We start from the raw sequence: 20,797 nt of genomic DNA on the forward strand, positions 1-20,797 counted from the left end.
TTTTGGTCTCCAGCCACGAAAAATACTTCTTTTTTTTTGCCCACACAAGGCAAAGCTGTATTCATTTTCATTTCTCAGATAATCTGCCGTGCAACTCCCCTAATATCCTGTCACGCATCCCACTTTGTCATTTCAGCCAAACCTGAATCTTATCAGTGAAACCTATCTCCCACGATTCTTCTTGTGTTGTTGTTTTAAGATGTGGCTCAGAGCCAAGACTTTGTGTATGTCCTGTGCACCAGCTACTCAATTTCTTAGACAGATGGCCAAGCAGAAAAGATGTTTTCCTTTTTTACAGCATTTTATCCAGCAGTTACCTAGAGATGTCTACTAAATTATGTGTCATCATGCTCAACTCCACCCTCCCTCCTGCATATCCCAGTAACCTTCACAACTTTAGCACTGAATAAACAAATAAGAAAGGCAGGATTTATAGCCACAGCAGGGATATACCCAAGCATATGTCACCATAAACATCCATGACAGTTCAATTTCAGGGTGGTGTCATGTCATCAATCTTCTCATGCAGTTGAAGGTCTGAGCCTTTAGGACATTATCCACATCTCAAAATTAATAGAGAGGTTCAAAAATGCTCATATTCAGTCATAATCGCAGATGCTCATTCCGATTTACTTCCTCGTATTCCTCACACAGTTGTTTGTGGTTATACTATAGATATATATCTATATATGTGTGTAATTGCTCATTAATCATTGCTATACATGCATTTTTGTACCAACATGGTTGAGCGCACTTGGAAGTCACTTGGAAAAATAGGGTCAGCTCCATGAGACATAATGTAAAATAGCATCTGTCAAGCTGTGCTGGATGTGAATAAAAAGCATTAATCATGGTTTAAAAATAACACCCAAGTCCTGCATATCATATATTTTAGAACAAGGGTCAGCAACTTTTCTGTGTCTGCGTGCTACTCAAAGGACACTGAGTGATCCATAGGGCTGCTACCAGTTTGAAACCTTCTTCCGAAGTCACTGAAGTAGACATGTTTTCCTTGAACAATATATATATAATTCTAAGTAATAAATGATCATCTGGTGTGCTGATTCTGTTACTGTTTCTATGTAGTATAGTATTTGAGGATTCCAGATAGAATACAGTATATGTAATTCTGTTTGTACTATTGGTTATTTGTGTCAATCTCATTTGTCAATTACATCAGTTTCAGTGAAATTGTAGACTTTGCCAGAATTGTACAGTTTTTGTGACTTTTGAACGATTTTGCACTTCAAACTATAGACATTCAGCAACAAATAATTTCAAATCCAGAATATGATTTTCATCATTCATCGTAAACGTACAATGTACTGTAGTTTTTAACCATAGTCAGAAATGTTACACTTAATCACCCAATTTACAACCTAATAATAAAAGTTTTTATTTGTGTTCAAACACAGCAATCAAACAATTAAATCAGCTAAAGGCAACTTGAAATGAATCAGACCAGATGTTCAAGAGATAGAAAATGAGCAGCGAAGAAAAGTTCTCATTATTTATGCCACTACCACTACCACCACCATTATTCAATTAAACTGTTTTTTTTTGTTTTTTACTCAAACTTTATTTTATGATCATTCGTCCTTTTTTTATGATGGTAAATTAAGCTGCTTTTAACTCTGCCTTGTGAAAATGTTTGTTATCATGTAATATGTTCATTTATTATTGTCATTTGAAGTGTAATGTGGTCAATTAAAAATGAGGCCATAATCCTTATTATGAATTTATCATGGCCTGCCATTTTAAGTTTCAGTTGAGTTATCTTTTCTTTCTGTTGAGGTTCCCTTACTAACCAGAAATGTTATTTCCGTATCAATAACAACCAAGTTATCCTCAATAAAGGCCATCTTCACAGTGGCAAAACATTTGATGGCAGGAAAAAAAAAAAGAAATCAGCAATTTCAGTGTGTAAAACAGCTCTTTTTAACCCTTCATCAGTGTCTGCTTTAAAATAAAACAATTGTAAGTAACCACGTAGCTTGTATATATTTTCTTTTTTTAATTTTCTATTTTAAAACAGGGATGCCAACTACTCGTATATGTCCTGCTGGCTACCGCGTTGATCTACCCTATTAAATATAAACCTCTAATATTCAACTTGGATGACACACAGTGGTGCAGTGGTTTGTTGTCCCTGTGTTAGTTGGTTTACTCCAGGCACTCTGCTTTCTTCACAAAATCCCAAAACAGAGAGAGGTATCTAGAGAATTTTAATGAGTCCGAGTGTGTGTGAATGGTTGTGTAGTGAAAATAGGCTTTAATTATGACGCAACATATTGTTTATTAATTAGTTAACAAGACTAATTTGTTAATCATTTAATAGTTACCCTTGGACTAGAAATCTAAGGTGATGCTCAGACTCCAGGTACATCTTACTTAAAGAAGATTAAACAAGATTGAATTTTGCTAATACTTAGAGGGCAACTTATGTGAAACTTTAAAGTTATTACTTTATAAAGTTCCTGCGTGAAGTCTCCCCAAACGAGGTAACGAGAACAAAGCCCATTATTAGGTAAATATTTCACTTCTTCTGCAGCCGCAAAGGATGCACTGCTTCTTTATTTATACAAACAGAAATATGATGATGAGAACAATAGACATCCAAGATGTATTTATTAGATACCATTTAATAGCGTACATTTTTGGGAGGAAGAGTTTAAGGGACACAAGCAAAATATCTGGTCTTCCCCATCAGGGCACCTCGTCTTTGCAACAGCCTGTCCGAGGAGATAAGACTGGCTGAGTCTGTGCCTTAAAAAAAAAAACATGTGCCTTTAACTCCTACTGGAGTCACTTATAGGATTTAACTGTATTTTATTGAAATAATTTTACAGTTTTAATTCTAAAATGCATATTAGACTGGTCTGTGGAAAATGGTCGGCCAGGGGAGGGTCCGCATTCCAAAGTATTAACCTCTTAACCAGAACTTTGGTTTTCTTTTAGTTGAAGCAAAAACAACATGAAAGATTTCACTAGACTGCTTTAACTGAAAGTCTGTGGCAATGTGAAATATTTAGTTCTGAAACGGTTGCTCTATTTAACTTTTAATGGCAGTCATTCTGTCGACTTACATTATTGGCGTTTCCATTGTGATTGCCACATGAGAGCAATTATACGGATGAATTTGACAGTTCACGAACAAGACCATCGTCTATACAAGAAGTTTAATGTGAGGCTTTAAAGGTCTAATGAAGTAAAATGAAGGGATCAGTCCCTTTGAATCAATCTCCAGACACAACGTCAGTTCAAGAAGAGGGAAGAATGAAAGTGAGAAGTATCTGCTGTGAAATTATTGTTCTTTAATTGTCGTGCAAGAGAATGGTTATGCTGCAGTACATTTCTGTTTATGAAATAAAGGCTACTTTCTTAAATAAAAACCTCCCATATAAGATGAATATTCCAGACATTATAAATAAATATGTTGGAGTGAGACTCGACCAACGGCACATTTTTAAAATCAAAATTTTGATTCAAACTTAAATTTGTAATTTTAATTTAAAAAGAAATAACAAAAGCATAGCTATAGTAAAAATGTATGTAACCATTCTATTTGAATCTTGATGGTTGTCTTGAAAAAAATATATATATATATGTTAATTCACATTTCAGGTAGGTTTCAATTAACATTGGATCCCATTTAAGGAACTGTGGTACTTTTTCATCAAACTACCTTTTTACATGTAATTCTTTTAAGTTGGATGAAGACAGAACAATCATCATGATTCCATTTGAAAAAAGTATGAAGACATCTGCTGTAGTTTTAAACATCTAATTCATTCCCTACCTAAACTGGGTCAGTAGTGCTTCAGAAACGTATACTTACTACTTTAACATTTTAGATGATATATGATTGATACCATAACACCTCCCACTCAACCCATCAGGCTTTTCAGCATTTATCTTCTTTTGAATCTGCCTCTTCTCCCTCTCTTGCTTGTATTTCAGCATCTCCGTAGAGTTTTAACCTTGGCATAAGGGCTGAGAATTGAATAAATGATCAATTGCATTGAATTGAATCAAACCACCGTCAATCGAATCTGAGTCAGGCTGATGGCATCTTCCCAAACATGCCACAGGCTAAATAATTTGCACAAGATAGAACTATATTTAAAACTGCATGATTTAAAAAAGAAATTTCAATTTTATATCATGCAAAAACTTAAATAATGGCTTATTTAACCTCTGAAATTAATGAATTAAAATATTGTTGGAAGTATTGTCACTCATCTTTTACTCACCATGATGTCAACTAAGGGTTGGGATTTTGAGAGTAATACGTTCCCTTATTTAAAGCCAAAATGTGATCTATTTTAAAGTAGCAACTGGTGCTTCTGTAATGTTCCTCTTGTTTTGAAGCCTTGACATTAGGAATTGTTACCCAAAAATTAAACAAGTCTATATTTTAACCTTGTTTAGCAGAGGCTGCTAGGCCATCAGCCTAAATTTTGTGCATGCACACTGGCAATGGCAATGTGTTCGAATGAGGATAAACTTTCTGGAGCTGAGAGACCAGGAACTTCCGCTATAAACAAACATAAAATACAAAAACTTGCAGTTTTTTTAGAACAATTCCACATGTTCAGGCTTCATTACATTATTACATTACAATACATTACAGACAGATGGCGGTATTAAGATGAAGATAACAATCCCAACCCTAAATCAACATGAGGATGAGTAGAACATTTTCGGTGAACTATCGCTTTAAAGTGGCTTGGATGGCTTTTTAGGCTGCTTTCTTGACAGCCAAGGCCTGTTCTGTACATGTACAATTGGAAGGAGAGTTTGAGGGAGATTTTGCCTGCACACATTGGAGGACTATGTCTTTGCTTGGCTTGGAAATTCTCTAGTAAGTAAGTAAGTAAGTAATATGTATTTATATAGCGCTTTTCGAGACCAGGGTCACAAAGCGCTTAAACAATCAAAACAATACTCAAAAAAGTACATACTTTAAAGATCAAGATAATACTGAGAACAACACAGGAGTTCGAGAAATTCAAGGAAAAGCCTGAACGAATAGAAACGTCTTAAGATGTTTCTTAAAGGAGTCAGTAGACTCCATCAAACGCAAAGAGGGAGGAAGATCGTTCCAAAGCTTAGGAGCAACAGCCTGAAAAGATTTCTCTCCTCTGGTCCTGAGCCGTGTGCGTGGAACCATAAGTAGATTCTGATCCACAGACCTCAGAGCCCGAGCTGGGGTGTAAGGCTGGATCAGATCAGTGATGTAAGGAGGAGCCTGACCATGAATAGCTCTGAAAGTAAGAACCAGAATTTTAAAGTTGATCCTGAAAGAAACTGGAAGCCAGTGAAGAGTTTTAAGGATCGGAGAAATGTGAGTTCTCCTACTTGAGCGGGTCAGAATTCTCGCTGCAGAGTTCTGAATCAACTGCAGGAGAGACAGCTCCTTCTTGTTAAGACATGAAAACAAACTGTTACAATAGTCCAGACGAGAAGAAACAAACGCATGGATTACAAGCTCCAGATCATGTTCCGACAACATTTTCCTAAGTTTAGAGATTTTTCTCAGTTGAAGGAAACAGTTTCTGGTCAGTTTTCTGCAATGTTGAACAAGAGACATGTCTTTATCAAATACAACACCCAGGTTTCTCAGGCTCAGTTTGACAGACTGACCTAAGTCACCCAAGTACTGACTCAACCCTGGAATCTTATCATCAGGAGCAATCACCAGAGTTTCAGTTTTGTCCACATTTAGCTGTAGAGTGTTTTCACTCAGCCATTGTTTGATTTCTAGTAAACAATTGACTAAGCTGTTCAGCCTTTGGGGCTCAGTTGGGTCAAAAGAGCAGTAGAGCTGGATGTCATCAGCAAAAATGTGATAAGAAACATCTGGAAATCTCTGAATGATTTTACCGAGGGGAATCAAGTACAGCAAAAACAATAAAGGACCCAGAACAGAACCTTGAGGGACTCCACACAACAGATCTGCCGATTCAGACCTCATTTGATTGGCAGATACACTAAAACTGCGCCCAGAAAGGTAAGATAAGAACCATTCTAACACAGACCCAGACAGTCCCACTTCATCCCTTAGTCTTCTCAGCAGGATCTGGTGATCAACTGTGTCAAAGGCTGAGGACAGATCCAAGAGAACCAGAACAGTGAATTTACCCGAGTCAGCCGACATCATGATGTCACTGGACACTTTCAATAAAGCTGTCTCCGTAGAGTGATGTTTACGGAAGCCAGACTGAAACTTCTCATGGATGTCGCTCTGATCCAGGAACAAAGACAGCTGCTCAGACACCACCTTCTCCAAGATCTTGGACAAGAAAGGGAGCTTAGAAATAGGCCTGAAATTACTGAGGTCAGTTGGGTCTAAGCCTGTTTTTTTGAGCAGAGGCTCCACAATGGCATGTTTAAATGCATTGGGAAAAACACCTGTGGAAAGGGAGAGGTTCACCATATTGGTAACCCAGGGGCCAAATTACATCAAATACTTTGATAAAAAGCCTACAAGGAAGGACGTCATCTGAGCAAGAGGAGGGTGTCATCTTGTTCACTAGTGCTGAAATATCACCCAAAGATACAGCAGTGAAGGAGGACCAAGAGGAGGAGATGGGCTCAGAGACAGTAGGGGTTCCAAACAAAGGGGGAGAGATTTTCTCTTTGATCAATTTAATTTTGTCAATGAAAAATCTCAACAATGCATTGCTGTCAGCTTCACAGAAGACAGGCGTGATTTGAGGAGCAGGAGACACGAGAGAATTAATCGTGTCAAACAAAACTTTGGGGTTTTTCCTATTTGCTGCTACCAGTTTTCTGATGTAATCAGATCTAGCAGTTTCTACCATCTCATTGTAAGAAGTCAACAGATCTCTGAGGTGAAGTCTGTGCACCTCAAGTTTAGTAGACTTCCAGAGACGCTCAGTCTTTCGACAAAGTCTCTTCAGACTCAGGAGATCTTCATTTGTCCAAGGGCACCGTTTTTTCTGAATTTTTAAGTTCGATTTAACAGGTGCCACTTGATCCAGTATTTCAACACAATGACCAGTGAAACAGTGAATCAAACTGTCCACGTCTGGGCAGTCATTGTAGGACCAACCAAGATCATCTGAGATTCAAAAGAAGTGAATTCCTGTGTCTGAATCACTTTGCAAGAACAACTCTCCCTAAAAACAGTAGCAAGACCTCCCCCACGACCAGAGAGGCGAGGCTTCCCCAGAACAGCGATCCTTACTGGACAGAGTTCGTTCAGATGAATAAACTCTTCCTCTCTCTGCCAAGTCTCAGAAAGACATAATAAATCCAAATTAACTCTTGTGAAAAGATCATTAAGAATAAAGGATTTATTAGTAATGGAGCGAACATTAAGAAGTCCCACATTCAGCACCGATGACGTCACTGACGACGCCTCGTCACTGACAGGCGCGCAGAGCGGGATCTTTTGAAGCGAACAGTGGTCACGTGGGTACCAGCTGTCACTGACGTTCAACTCCGTAGTAAAAGCCGAATTAAAGAGAGGAAATGAAAAAATCTTACCACCTTTCGTTGAGGTCTGGACAGACGGCAGCGCTGATGTTTCGCAATACTCTTCAGTGAGAGGAATGTCGATCAAACATCGATGACGTTCGATGACGTCAGAGTTGTTCCGAGCGATCGCGACTGCGCGTCTCATCCTGACCTGTACTCCAGCCCGACTCGATCGCTTGTGGAAATCGCCCGGTACCCGAGAGATCAAACGATATTCCACAGAGTCCGAGTCGATGAGAAGCGGAGCCGGAAACACGTTCACCGGACGTTGGTAACTGTCGCGAGTGAAGTCCTCCATCGACTCTCTGATGTTGAAAAGAGCATCATGATCATAGATCATAGATGCTTGATACATATCTTAAGTGATATGAGCATAATATCCGGACAAGTAGTCGTTAAAACGACTGTTTTTGGCAATTATTGCAGGAGCTTAAGTTCAAGCAGCCGATCAAAGGCTCACCGGAAGCGGAAGTGAGTAGTAGTAGTAATAGTAGTCTCCCATGAAAGTTGTAAGAGCTTTCTTGAAGCCCCAAGGACCTCTGATAGAGCTAGATAAACCAAGGTTCATTCCGTTATTTCCATATGGCTTTTTTTTTTTAAAATTAATCAAGCAATACTGTTGTCAATAACACTTCAAGGGCAACTCATGTGAAAAGCCAACTCTCCTGACTAATTCATGTTTCAAATGTTAAAGTCTACCTCTCAAAGAGGAGTAAGTCCCTCATTGTGACCATGTTTTAAAGTTATTACTTTATAAAGTTCTCTCCTGTCTGAAGTCTTGGCGAACAAGAGGTTAAGAGAGTGAAGCCCAATATGACATAATTATGGGCTTCACTCCACCTCCAACCAGCTGTAATCACGGCCCGCTTTGTTTATACGACGAGTCCCATTCTCTTTTTATACGAGTCTCCAGAAGCTCTTAGCATTTTGAGTGGGCAGGGCTTAAGTTAAATGCTGAAACTATGATAGAGGTCCAAAATTAATTAGTTTTAGTTGACCTTTAAAATTAAATGCTTAAGAAAATATTTTGTTGGCCTATCTCAAACCTATTAAAAGAGATTAAAGATTTAGCTTTTGGTGCCCAAATGATTTCCTCTTTGTGTCTCACTAAGCTTTTTTGGGTGCTTCGACGTGTTTTTATCTCAGTTTGATTCCTTCACACAAGCTGCCAAATAGGTGAGGCAACAGAAAGGTTGGTTCAATCAATAACAATCATTTATCTGGATTGAAATGTCACCGTGTGCTTGCAACACTGCTATTCCTGCAAGAACAATTCATTCTTTTTTTTTCCAGGGAGCTGATGAAATACAGATATGGTATGGCTTGTGTGTCTTTCCACAAGATGCATTCGTATTTTTTGTCTCAATGTGTATGGCAGTGTAGGTGACAGCAATAACTGTTGCTTACTTACTTACTTACTTACTTACTTTATAATTCAGAGACACAAACAGCTCACTCAACAAAAATGCAGCAACTAAAAAGATAATATCAAATACCATCTCTTGCTGTCTTGATGAATCACTTTTTACATTTTTAACACATGAACTCACAGAGGTGTGTCATGAGTCCTAGCATGAGTGAGCTTCGATAAATATTCATATTGTTTCAGAAAGTTTCTCCAGAGAGAAGTCACGTTGATCATTAGGTGGATACAACACAAGCGGGACATCGCACTGGATCTGATCATTTTTCATTGCTCTAATTCCAAGCGTTGCGCTTCACCATCATTGCAACACTGACATAGTGTTTCATGTCTGTATTTGTCCTCTGAGATCTGAATTCATTATCACGTCTAATGGGTTTAGAATTACTGTTTTACAAAGAGTGATTGTCAGGGATACATTTCATGGGAACCTTTTATTGCATCATTTTCTTTTTATTTATTTGTTTTAATGAAATCATTATTGTTTATGATATATGTATCCCCGGTACAAATAATTTATATATAAATGGGATATAAATAATAGAGTATCCCAGAATCTTTCTTGAAGTGCTTAAGTTTGCCTATTTACCGCAGGTGATGGGGTGTAGGGGAGAAGAGGGAGGACAGATTATTGTGGTCAGATTGTTAATTGAGAAAGTATATGCAGTCCTGCATACACTTTCCTGACCTGAATGCTAATTTTAAGATTAATAATACCAATCCTATACAAATATTTGAAAAGAAACAAAGATATGTATAACTGTCAATGATAGATTATATTCTATTTTTGGTTCAATGCTTCCTTTAAGGGTGAAAAAAATCATAATCTGATTATTCAAGAATGATGAAAGAAGGTAGGTATTGAGCAGGTGGAGAGAAAAATGTTTATTTATCTCCATAGTTTCCTGAACGCTTGGTTTTAATTAATCAATCGTGACACATGGTGGAAACTTCAAACGCATTTGTTATGACACAGGAGTTATACTCTCAGGACCTATGGTTGTAAAGCAGTTTGGTGATCTTGTGAGCCTGGTCGGGGGGTCACAGTCAAGGTTGCAAATGCTCATTTATAACACACCATTGTGGATCACGACTGTTAAAAATCAATCCTCACAGAAAATGTGAAAAAAGACTAGATAGATACTTCTCCGTGCAGCTATGAAGGTCTCTCTTGCGCTGAACTAGCTGTTTTCTAGCTAGCAAGTTATCTGTTTTTGTAACACCAAATGATAGGCACCAGTCCAGAGTCTTCCTGGCATCATGACAGTAGTTTCTGCTCTGCATCCTGATCTTTGTTCCTGCTTGAATCCAGGCCTCCATCTTTCTGCAGTCCTGCTTTTCTTTCTCTATGAATCCATCATCCATTCTGTGACTCCACCTTCTGATTTATTCTAAGCTATTAATGTTATGTATGTTTCAGATTGTATCTGTAATATCCTAAAACAACCACAACACATTCCATAGATGAAGCACTCAGTCCAAATAGAAGAGGGATGAACTAGGTGAAACTATTTTAAGACTAGGGAATGTAATTGTATTGTGAAAATATTTTTTAAACCATGTACTGTATTTTTGATGAACATAAATTGGTTAAATAGTATATCATTTTGAAAATGGATATTATTAATGGGTTGGGTTTTGTGACAGTTGCGTGTAGATTGTTGCTGTGTTGTCAAAAATAACAGTATACCTTTTGAAAGCACCAATTGGTACCATTTGGTCAAATTAAATGCCCCTACTGAGCTCTAAACATAGGACACTGCTTCTTGAAGTTTCATCACACTATCAATACCTTTAGCAGTTTTCATTGTTAAGGGTGAGCAGAAAACATGTAGTAGTTTGTGTTGTGGACAAATAAGCTAACAGTCTCAATTTTAAAAAATCTCTATTATATCATACAATTAAAATATTGATATTCATTGATTCACATCTTCTCCAAGTCTCAAGTGACCAAATGGCCGTTTTCTTGCTTAAAGGGCAACTAATGTGTTGATTCAAGTGTCTCTTAAATTGATCTTGGACCTCTATTGTACTCATCAGTATGTGTCTGTTTAAACATCTCTTTTAATTGAAATATTTACATTAGAAAATTAGCTTAAGCCACATCCACTGAGAATGCTTAATCTTTCTTGAGCAAAATCTTGTTTATCATAAACCACACACTCACTCTGCAGTGATTGGTTAAACATCAAGGTTCGTCAACCCCCGTTATCAATCCTGGAAGTATCCGCATCCTAAAGACTTGTTTTATAAGCAAAGTGTGGCGTGACTACAGCTGGCTGCAGGAGAGTGAAGACCATTATTATGTTAAAATGGGCTCCGCTCTTGTAACCTCTCGTTCGCTAAGATTTCTGACGGGGAAAACTCTATAAAGTAATAACTTTAAAACATCGGCATGATGAGGGACATATTGCATCTTGGAGAGGGAGACTTCAACATTTGAAACATGTCAGTGAGTCAGGAGAATTGGGTTTTGAGTTCCCTTTTCATCTTTAATTAACTATTTTGATAAATACTCTAATAACGTTTCCCTTTAGATTCATCAGCCCATCAACAGTGCTACTAATAATTGAATTTAAGTAAAAAAAATATTGTGTTGCTAGTGAAATGTGCTAATTTACAATTTAATTATGATTAAATTCAGCATATTTAATTATAAAATATTTCAGCTATATTATTGCTAGGTTTGTCTAATTTGACTCAAGCACTATATTAAGAGCTAAGAGCTTGTAGGTGTGTTTATTTACTCATCAGCTAAAGCAATATTTAACACAACTGCCACTTTGTTAAATGTTAACATTGTCGTTGATGTAAAATCCCATCTTGAACATTAAATTTAAGAAATATCTTTTAACGAAAAAAGGAAGAACACTCTGTATTTGTTGCAACTTTCTTAGTAGTCAACTTACCCCTTGTGTTATCTCCGGGTCATGGTGACCCGAAGAATACCACAAACACATTTATTTTGGGGCTTTTGGGTCACCTTGACCCTGAAATATCACAAGGGTTAAATATGAGAACAAGCATATTTAAACTTTCAACTAAATAAAATTAATACAATTGGAATTTCTTTACTTAAAATAAATGTTGCAATCATTGTGTAGCAAGACTTTTTTTGTGTTTGAAAAATGTAATGATTCTTAATTTCATTGACTGTATTTCCCCTTAAATGTGTTAGAGCTAAATTGTAAACATCAATCATTATTTTATTTAATCAGATTCCAAACTTGTAATGTTAAATATATAGTTATATTTTGTAAACTTAACTTAAACATATGTTGAGACAGTGTAATTACCCACCTTTAATGAAGTTACATAGGAACAACCATTTTTAGCTAAATATACATGTTTATATTTTTTAGATTGTAGGAGAGCGAACATTGTTGTACATTTCCAGGCAGAACAACTAGATGTTTACTTTTGGGTTGACAAGTTTGATCAAGAAAAACAAAGCGCTACATTCAATAATAACACAACAACATGAGCTGTTTTTATGTCCTTCAAAAAGCAACAGCAGAGTAACTCAACATTTAAATCTCAAAACAATTTACCAGATGCATATGTAGAGGTTGATCAGTTTTAAAAAGCCAATCCAAAATTGAACTGTCACATTTGAATCAAGAACTCTTGTGCTGCTAGTGACCTCAGACGCAACACTATTTTTCCTCGGAACAGAAATACCATCCCAGCCTTGGTAGAAAAGCTGAGTTGAGTTCACAACATATTGCAGGCAATTATATAAAAATGGTCTGCCTTTTGAATCTCCTGCTGTCTGGCCACTTGTTCATGAAACCTTCGTGAATTTCTTCTCTGTAAAGACGTTATTTCAACCTTAGATCACTCCCAGCCAGTGCGATTGATTTGAAACATGTGGTTTTTTATCGAAGGTGAGCCTTTTATGTTTATTTTTACCTTGCATGCTGATGTAGGAGGAATTCTTAAAAGATAATCCTCTCCAGTAGGTGGAGACTGTGATGTTACAAGATAAGCGCCCTTAAACAGTGGTCAAACTACACTGTCAGATAGATATTATCTTTCATGTGTTACAACCAGTGAGCATACTAAGGTGAAAACTGAGAGAAAACGCAACAAAAAAACCATACTTGTACATGTAAAAAAAATGTTTAATGTATTTTTAATTTTAATAAATGAAATACATTGTAATAACAATAATTTAGTATAAGTTGAGAACAGAAAAAAAACACTTTACATTAAAGCTCTTCCATCCTATCAGATACAGTTTTCTGTTATGCTTTGATGCAAAGATAGTTTTGACTTGAGATAACTCTGTCATGGCACTTTAATTGAATTGAAATACGTTACACCAGCTTACCTTCACTTTTTCACTTTAATCTAAGGTCTTACCAAACATTCTTGTGGAATAAAATCCCAGCTGAACTAAAATGAAATAGCTCAGAGAAGCAATTGTAACGATCTACAGCATCAAGAAATGGAGTCAGTTTGCCAGGCTGTGCAACATTGTCCACAGTGCGAATGATTTCCTTTAAGCTCGATCCTGCCTGGAGTGGAACTCCACCAACATACTAGCTGCTTTGTGTGCACTTGTGTGGAACAAGCATATGTGCAGAAGAAGACGGATTCATAGCAACCAAAACCAAAAGCGACCCATCCACACACACACATGAATTTCTCTTATACACTCTGAGCACTTTTAAACACCTACACATGAAAGTACCTGCAGAAAGGGTTTCAGCAGAGAAGCAGCTTTAAACACAGTGGAGGAGAAAAGCAGTATTGACCAAATGGAGAATGTATACCTCATGCAGGAGGGAGAATGTGTCCAGACCCCCGCTTCTCATGGTGTATGGCTCCCATACGAATGTCCCCGTCTCTGCTGATGCTCACTCTGCATCTGCCGGATAAATCTCTCTCTCTCTCTCTCTCTCTCTCTCTCTCTCTCTCTCTTACACTGAAGAGAATAAAGAGTGCCTCACTCCTCCTCCGTTTAGACTCCCTCTCTTGATGTTCTGCCTCTCTCTCTTCCTCTCTTCAAAGATTTGAACTAAAACCAGGAACATGCATACCAAATTAAAAAAAATAATGAAGCGAAAGGTTATTCAAAGTATGTGCTGATACTACTTTGATAAGGTACCTTTAAATCAGTTTTTTTTTTGTTTTTAATGAAAATATATTGAGTTGTAATATGTATTGATTAACTCTCTGATTTACTATTTATTTATTTGATGATGGAAAGGTATTTCGACAGATCCAGGGTGATATACATATAGGCTCATACAACCAGATTAGTGACAGTCGTTGGTTGATGAAAATAATGATATGTAGCTCAAACCATTTATACAAAAAGTTACATTTCTTCACATAAACTTTGAAATCAGTTCCTTAACATTATATTTCCAACATGGCAGAATAGTTTTGATTAAGGTTTGGTAAATCTTTAAAAAAAAATCTGAAAAACAAACAAACATTAAAATAGATACACACATTTAGTCTGTTTATTTTATGACTGTATAACTAAGTGACATCTGCAAAACAAAAACAGAAAAAAAAATTACATTACATATTTTTGTCAGTATACATTTGTGGAGATTATTTGTTTAAACAGTGATATTTATTGTTAAATTCTGCAAAATGATGTAACAGCTTGTGACATCACCTGGATTTGAGCACTTTTATCCCTTATGGACATTTAAGACACATTATAACCACCTCGTTCCAGTTTTGTAAAATTTGGCTATTTAAGTTTTGAATGTTTTATTTATTTTTTGTCATAGAGGAGAAACTCATAGAACAGATAACATAGACCAGAAATCGTTTGAAGTCACAGCAATTTGACCTGAACAAATAGAGAGCAATTAAAGAACATTAATTTTCTGATTTTTCTCTCAAACAAGAATTGTCTATTATTTTTATACTGCTTTTCTTCAGTACTCATGTTTTTGTTGATTTTTAAAGATGTATTCCCTGTACACTGTCGACATCAAATGATGGTCATACTCCATTATATTTCCAAAACCTTGAGTAAAGGTTGATGAAATATAAAGGCAGGCACCACAACTGAGATGAAAGCAGAATCCCATCACAGTATATTACAGTAGGAAATAGTGACGATTTCTCACAACATTTTTCAAGGCTTCAATGTTGTCTGTATTCTTCAATCAAGGTATAGCGAGGTAGCATGTGGCCTCTAGACCGCCACTCGTATCCTCTCAGAAGATTATTTCTACTTAACCAGCTTATCCTGCTGCCAGCTAAAACAGTATTTGATCTCTTCATTTTTTCATCAAACCACAATGCATTCACATATCTTTCTGCAGCTTCCCTTGCCAATTGAATTACTGCTCACATTGTCAACCTGCAGTTTAATATTGTTACCTTAGATAACAAAGAATGTAATCTCCAGAGTGGGTGAGTCAAGTGTTTGCAATATATCAATATCAGAATATCAGAGATAAATGTTTTTGACCATCTTGATTGTCCTATGTTTTCATTTGTCAACATGAAAACAGGAAATTAAAAATATCCACAATCTTGTTCTTTTGGTCAATAGCCAATTCAAAGCTATTGTCTTTGGTTCAGCTATTTCATAAAACAGGGTGATAAAGACTGAGAATGCTCTATCAAACTAAGAATCAGAGTTAATTTGCCTACTGCCTATCGCTTACTTCCACTTTTTGGACTGTCTACTTCCACCTCCGTAATATTTAAAAATCAGGCGGGTTCTTCCCTTGGATGAATTTACCTTCTTACAGGATCCTCGAAAAATTGACCTCCTCTTTATATTGTCTTTCAGTAGAATTTAGAAAACAGCCTTCTAGGATGTTATGATCCTTAAACTCAGATCTGTTAGTTGTACCCTGAATTAACAAATGTATATATGGAGCCAGGGCATTCAGTTATCAAGCCCCTCTGCTGTAGAAAGAACTTACGGACTTAGTCCTGAGGGCTGGGTCGGTTGGCCATTGTTGGGACTTAACCAGTGTTACGTTTCACTGTCTATGTTGATAGCCCAGGGATAAACTCATGAACCCCTTAAGGAACTTGCAGCAACAACTTGACCTAACTAAACTTGGTGATACTTCAAGTTAAAAAGCTTATTTGGCTAACATTAGCTAAGCCGCGAAAAGCATAGCATGTGTTAGTTAGCCACTCACTAACTGGATGTTACTTATTTGTCATTCTGCCCATAGATAATGTTATCCTCTGGGTCAGATCTGAGAAATGACACATACATTTGTTTATATAAAAATATTTATTTTCTTAAGCATTCGTGTGTTTGTGTGTGAGAGGCACTTATATTGTGACTCAAACTGATTTCAACACTTTTACTTATATGAAATATATGTGTGACTTGAGAAATTCACAAACTATTATTTATGTGTCTTTACATGGACCTTCCTACATATATTGAAGATGATCCATCTCTGTACAGAGTAGATGAACTCAGACAAAGCAGCATTATTGTTGTGACAAGGCTGATGAACGATATAATAATATGTATATTTACATTGCTTTTACATTTGAATAACCTACTCACTAATCTGTATATTAGGGCATTCCTCATAATTGTAGACTACTGAATTCAAATATGACCTATTCGTAGCAAATGGCTACAGCATACGGCCTTTCACCCGGAATTCCAGGAAGGTGAAGTGCCATATGCCATAGCCTCGAGCTATATATGGCTGATAACATAAAGGGGGTATTTGTTCATCTATGAATTAAAAGATTTAAAATGATCTCATGGCCACATTATTTTGTGGCTACAATTGTTCATTTTTTCTTATCTTATTTTCTTAACCATGTCATGTCCGGGGCACCGTAGTTTTCAAATGTAATTGTTCTGTTTTGGTTTACTTGGGGTATTTTAGCTCTAACAGCCTGGCAATTTGGTGGAACATTTTTTTTTGTATCAAAGACCTTTTTAAAATCCTGCATTAAAATCATTACATGCTTTAAAATCACTTCACTGCTTTAATTATGTCACTGTAGGCTACCTAAGGCTTCAGGTAAATGTCTACTATTAAGATTATGGTAAAGGTCCATGTGAAATGCTGTTTTTCCATCTAGGTACAGCAAACTGTCGCTGGCTGGATAGCTTCCTACACCGTGCATGAAGTGGGCAGTGAGCCAGTGACTCCAAAAATATATATTTATATATAACAAAACAACAAAGAAGCTGCATCATTTTGTAGCATTAGTGGGTTTTGCTGTACCATGAGGCCTCATCACTTAAAACTGTCTCAAAACTGGATCATCTCTTATTCATGCACATTTAGGATTTTTTAGGAGAATTCAGGCACGTACACAATGATTGTGATGTAGGAAAGAGAGGCAGAGAGAGAGAGGCTTCTCTTTCCTACATCATGTCCAATCACCTGTGCAGTTATAACTCGCCCTCTCCCTTGGAGCCCAAGTGATCCATTTTTTTTGTCAGCAGCTCTCGAGCATGCTGCTGCATCCAGTATCTTCTACATCTTGCTTTGATAGTGCTGACAGATCCAGCATTCTCTCCATGGACCTGTCTGGACTTTGTTGCTGTTCCCTCTTAATTTCCCTTTCTTTCATTTCTCCCCTCCCCTTTGTATCTCCTTCTCCCCCCTTGTTTAAACTTTAGATGTCTTAAGACTTAAAACTGTTATTATTTGGCACTTCAAATATAATTACATTTAAGTTTAAGGGATCAAACAGATCAATTTGGTTTGCAAAAAGCATTAAAAGATCCTGGAGGCCACCAAACAGACACACTGTGAACAAATGTATAACCTTCACAGTCGAGCCCTCACTGTAAATGTATCATTGAACAAAGAAAAAATACAGTTATTAAACAATCATGCATCATTACATGTTTCTAGACAAGGCAATGTTATTTTGTTAACTCAAGGCTAGAGACTTACATTCTAAATAAACCTGCATCTGAACTGAATTTATGAGTTGATAACAAATGTAGTTTTCTAGTCATTAGTTTTTTAGGGTGCTAATTTAGCATGACACATGTGATCTCCATGACTAGTGTGTCCTCATTACTTGTGATAATGGCTACTTTTAGAAACAACACTGTTGACTCTTGAATAATTACCAAGTTAGACACAGTAAGTATCTCTCCCTGTGAGAACACCTTACGTAATAAGTGAACACATCAGTGTTTAGCTTATATCAGTATTTGGGTCATTCGCAGGAATCAAATCTACATTTTCTCATCTTGCGATTAAAATTATAAAATTAGGCCACATAATTTATCTGGCTCAATGGTTGGATGAAAACACAGCTACTCATTTTTAGATCCATTCTTATCTTAAAACTGGATAATCCTTTTAGTCTTAAATCCCCCTATCTGAGTTATTTTTGTTTAAAAACAATACACAATGAATACATTTTATTTATATATAAAATTTATTTTTTCATCAGATAATTAACAAAATTACAGTTGTTATTTTAAGTTAAATTAAAGTGTCGATTTAAGTGTGTCTTAAATCTGACTAATTTTTTTAAACTTTAACTGAAATATTTACTTTAAAAAATGTGCTTAACCACCATCCACTGAAAATGTTTTCCTGAAGAGTTTACCCCAACCACCCTCACTCTGCCGTGATTTGTCAAGCATCAATGTTTGTCACTGCAATTCATCAATTCCAGAAGTCGTTCGTCGAGAACAGTGCTGTGTCTCAAATCGTGCAATTCTCGTAGTGCACTGCTTTACAGTAAGCTGTAGAGTTCTCTTACTTGCGCAGTGAGCACATTTCGACAGGGTAGTAATGTCTCAATTCAAACACGGTGAGTACGCACCCACAGGGAATGACTCGACAGCTTCTCCTTCTACAACTTTATAACACTTATTGCATCAGGCTGTTGGAACCCTATCAATGACACTTGACAGCGGTTTTCACCAATCAAAACAATTTATTAAGTTGTTTCATTTTGATATTATTGTTATTTTGTGGTAAGACACAGTGTGAGTATTGAGTTTTGACTTGTTAAAAATATGTTCATCGAGATTGTACTTCCTGTTCTAGCAGTAATGCAGCATGATTGGCTGAATATATCTAGCAATTGCCCGAAAAGGAAAACCAGGCTGTGCACCTCCTGTTGGTGGAGCCTCGTCAAATCCACAAAGGTAAGTAAGTAAGTAAGTAATATTTATTTATATAGCGCTTTTCGAGACCAGGGTCACAAAGGTCATCTTTTTGTGGAGACAAATGGTCCATGTGTGAAATATAATATATTTTTAAAAGGTCAATTTTGAAGTTTCATTAAATCATGAAAAATGAAAATAGTTTACCTTGATTTAATCTGCCGTGCGACTTACATCTGCAAGATGTACACAAATTGAGTTATGATTTCAGAAAATTGTGCTGGTCTTGTAAATGTGATTTTAAAGTATTATATGCTTACACATTATTATTTGTAGCATAACAAAGAAAAAGCATAGATCCTTAAGTACAACATGGAGCAGTAAAACTGAATCTTTTGTTTTTTTCAGTGGAATGTGTATGTTGGTTGGAGAGTCCAGACTCAGACTAGGGATGTGGAGACTCATGGCATGGATGTTTCCGTGACTGCCCACTCCCATTCAGAATATATCAGTCAATATTTCTCAATAAAAGTTGTAAAGTCACATTAAATAGATCATGCCGTGAGGACGGTGTTGGGGGAAATTAATATTGTTTTTACTGTTAGTTAAATTAGCAGTATTTTCAGTTATTTTGTAATGTTGAATCAGCAGGGGATTTGAGTTTATCGCATTATATCCTATTGTATCGCTGGCAGTGTATTGAAATAAGTTTGGACACAGATGGAGGTGGGACATGTCCAATGAGTGGTGTTATAAGTTTAAGTACTGAGTGAAAAAAAGAGGAAGATGTTGACGTTACAGCAATTTCTTCTCTTCTAGTCAATCTCTGGTTCTGGCCAATCTAATACCATATTCACATGCCTTGCCTTGCCAGCCATTACTATTAGACAGTATCACAATTTAATGATATCTTGTAAATTTTGGGTCATTATAAACCCTTATAACTTATTTGGACAAATGAACTATCAGTAGTGATGATCTGATGGGCCCTGGTCACCCAGCTGAGGCTGTATCATGATACAGTTAGAAAGGGCACTTCATGGCGCTCTCAGAGAAAATGATGTCAGGTTTTATTTAATTAGTAGGTCAGAGTGAAATTTTATAAAGCAGAGCATGCCATTAAGTGACTTTTCAAAATTAAGACATTGTATCATGATACAGATGATGCTGAATTATGAGGACACAATGTCCCATTACTAACTATTACGATATAGTATTTTTTTTGGTTTTGTTACTGTTTTTTGATTTTGTTTGCACATTTCTGTATTCATGTGCTTACGAAGCTGTTTGAAACTTTTCCAGAGGTTGTTGAAAAAACATTTTTCTAAATAAGCTGTTCAAGGAAAATGATAACTCTTCCTCATTGAACAAACCCCTCCCTACCTTAAGCTAGTTATCTACTGATGAAGCTTCACAAAGCAGTGACCTTATTTTCCAAAGGCACTAGATGACTTACTGCTCTATAATCCTTTTTCTTTGAGAAACTATTCTAACTTAGCTCACATTATTGTTAAAAAAGGAGAGCCACCTACTGATCACTAGTGCATCACTAGATGCTTCACGATGTACATATGATAAGTGCCATCCAATATCTATTTTCAATTATTGTCCATTTACAGAAACAGGAAAGGGTTTACTTATGAAGGGCGATCAATTACATAAGTATAAATAAATGTATAAATACATAAATAAATGTCTCAATAAATGTATAATAAATATATAAATTACTTATGATTGTATTTTTGTTGAAGAACCATGCTTTTCTGTATATATATACACATTTTGTCTTTATTTATTACGACATTTTGCTGGCTGTA

General features: G+C 36.4%; 2 protein-coding genes across 2 annotated transcripts in view; one reads left to right on the forward strand and one right to left on the reverse strand.

Annotated features, from left to right (window-relative positions):
* The window catches only part of LOC148063170 (cadherin-18-like), a 100,186-nt gene extending 86,355 nt beyond the window's left edge, over nt 1–13,831 (reverse strand). Inside the window, exon 1 of the mRNA XM_087810542.1 lies at nt 13,708–13,831. The gene's annotated coding sequence lies outside the window, so the exon portion shown is untranslated. The remainder of the gene's footprint in view (nt 1–13,707) is intronic.
* cbln12 (cerebellin 12) overlaps nt 1–20,797 on the forward strand; it is a 210,443-nt gene that overhangs the window by 185,226 nt on the left and 4,420 nt on the right. The window lies entirely within an intron of this gene.

Source organism: Callionymus lyra, chromosome 16, assembly GCF_982586985.1.
Source record: "Callionymus lyra chromosome 16, fCalLyr1.hap1.1, whole genome shotgun sequence".
NCBI lineage: Eukaryota > Metazoa > Chordata > Actinopteri > Syngnathiformes > Callionymidae > Callionymus > Callionymus lyra.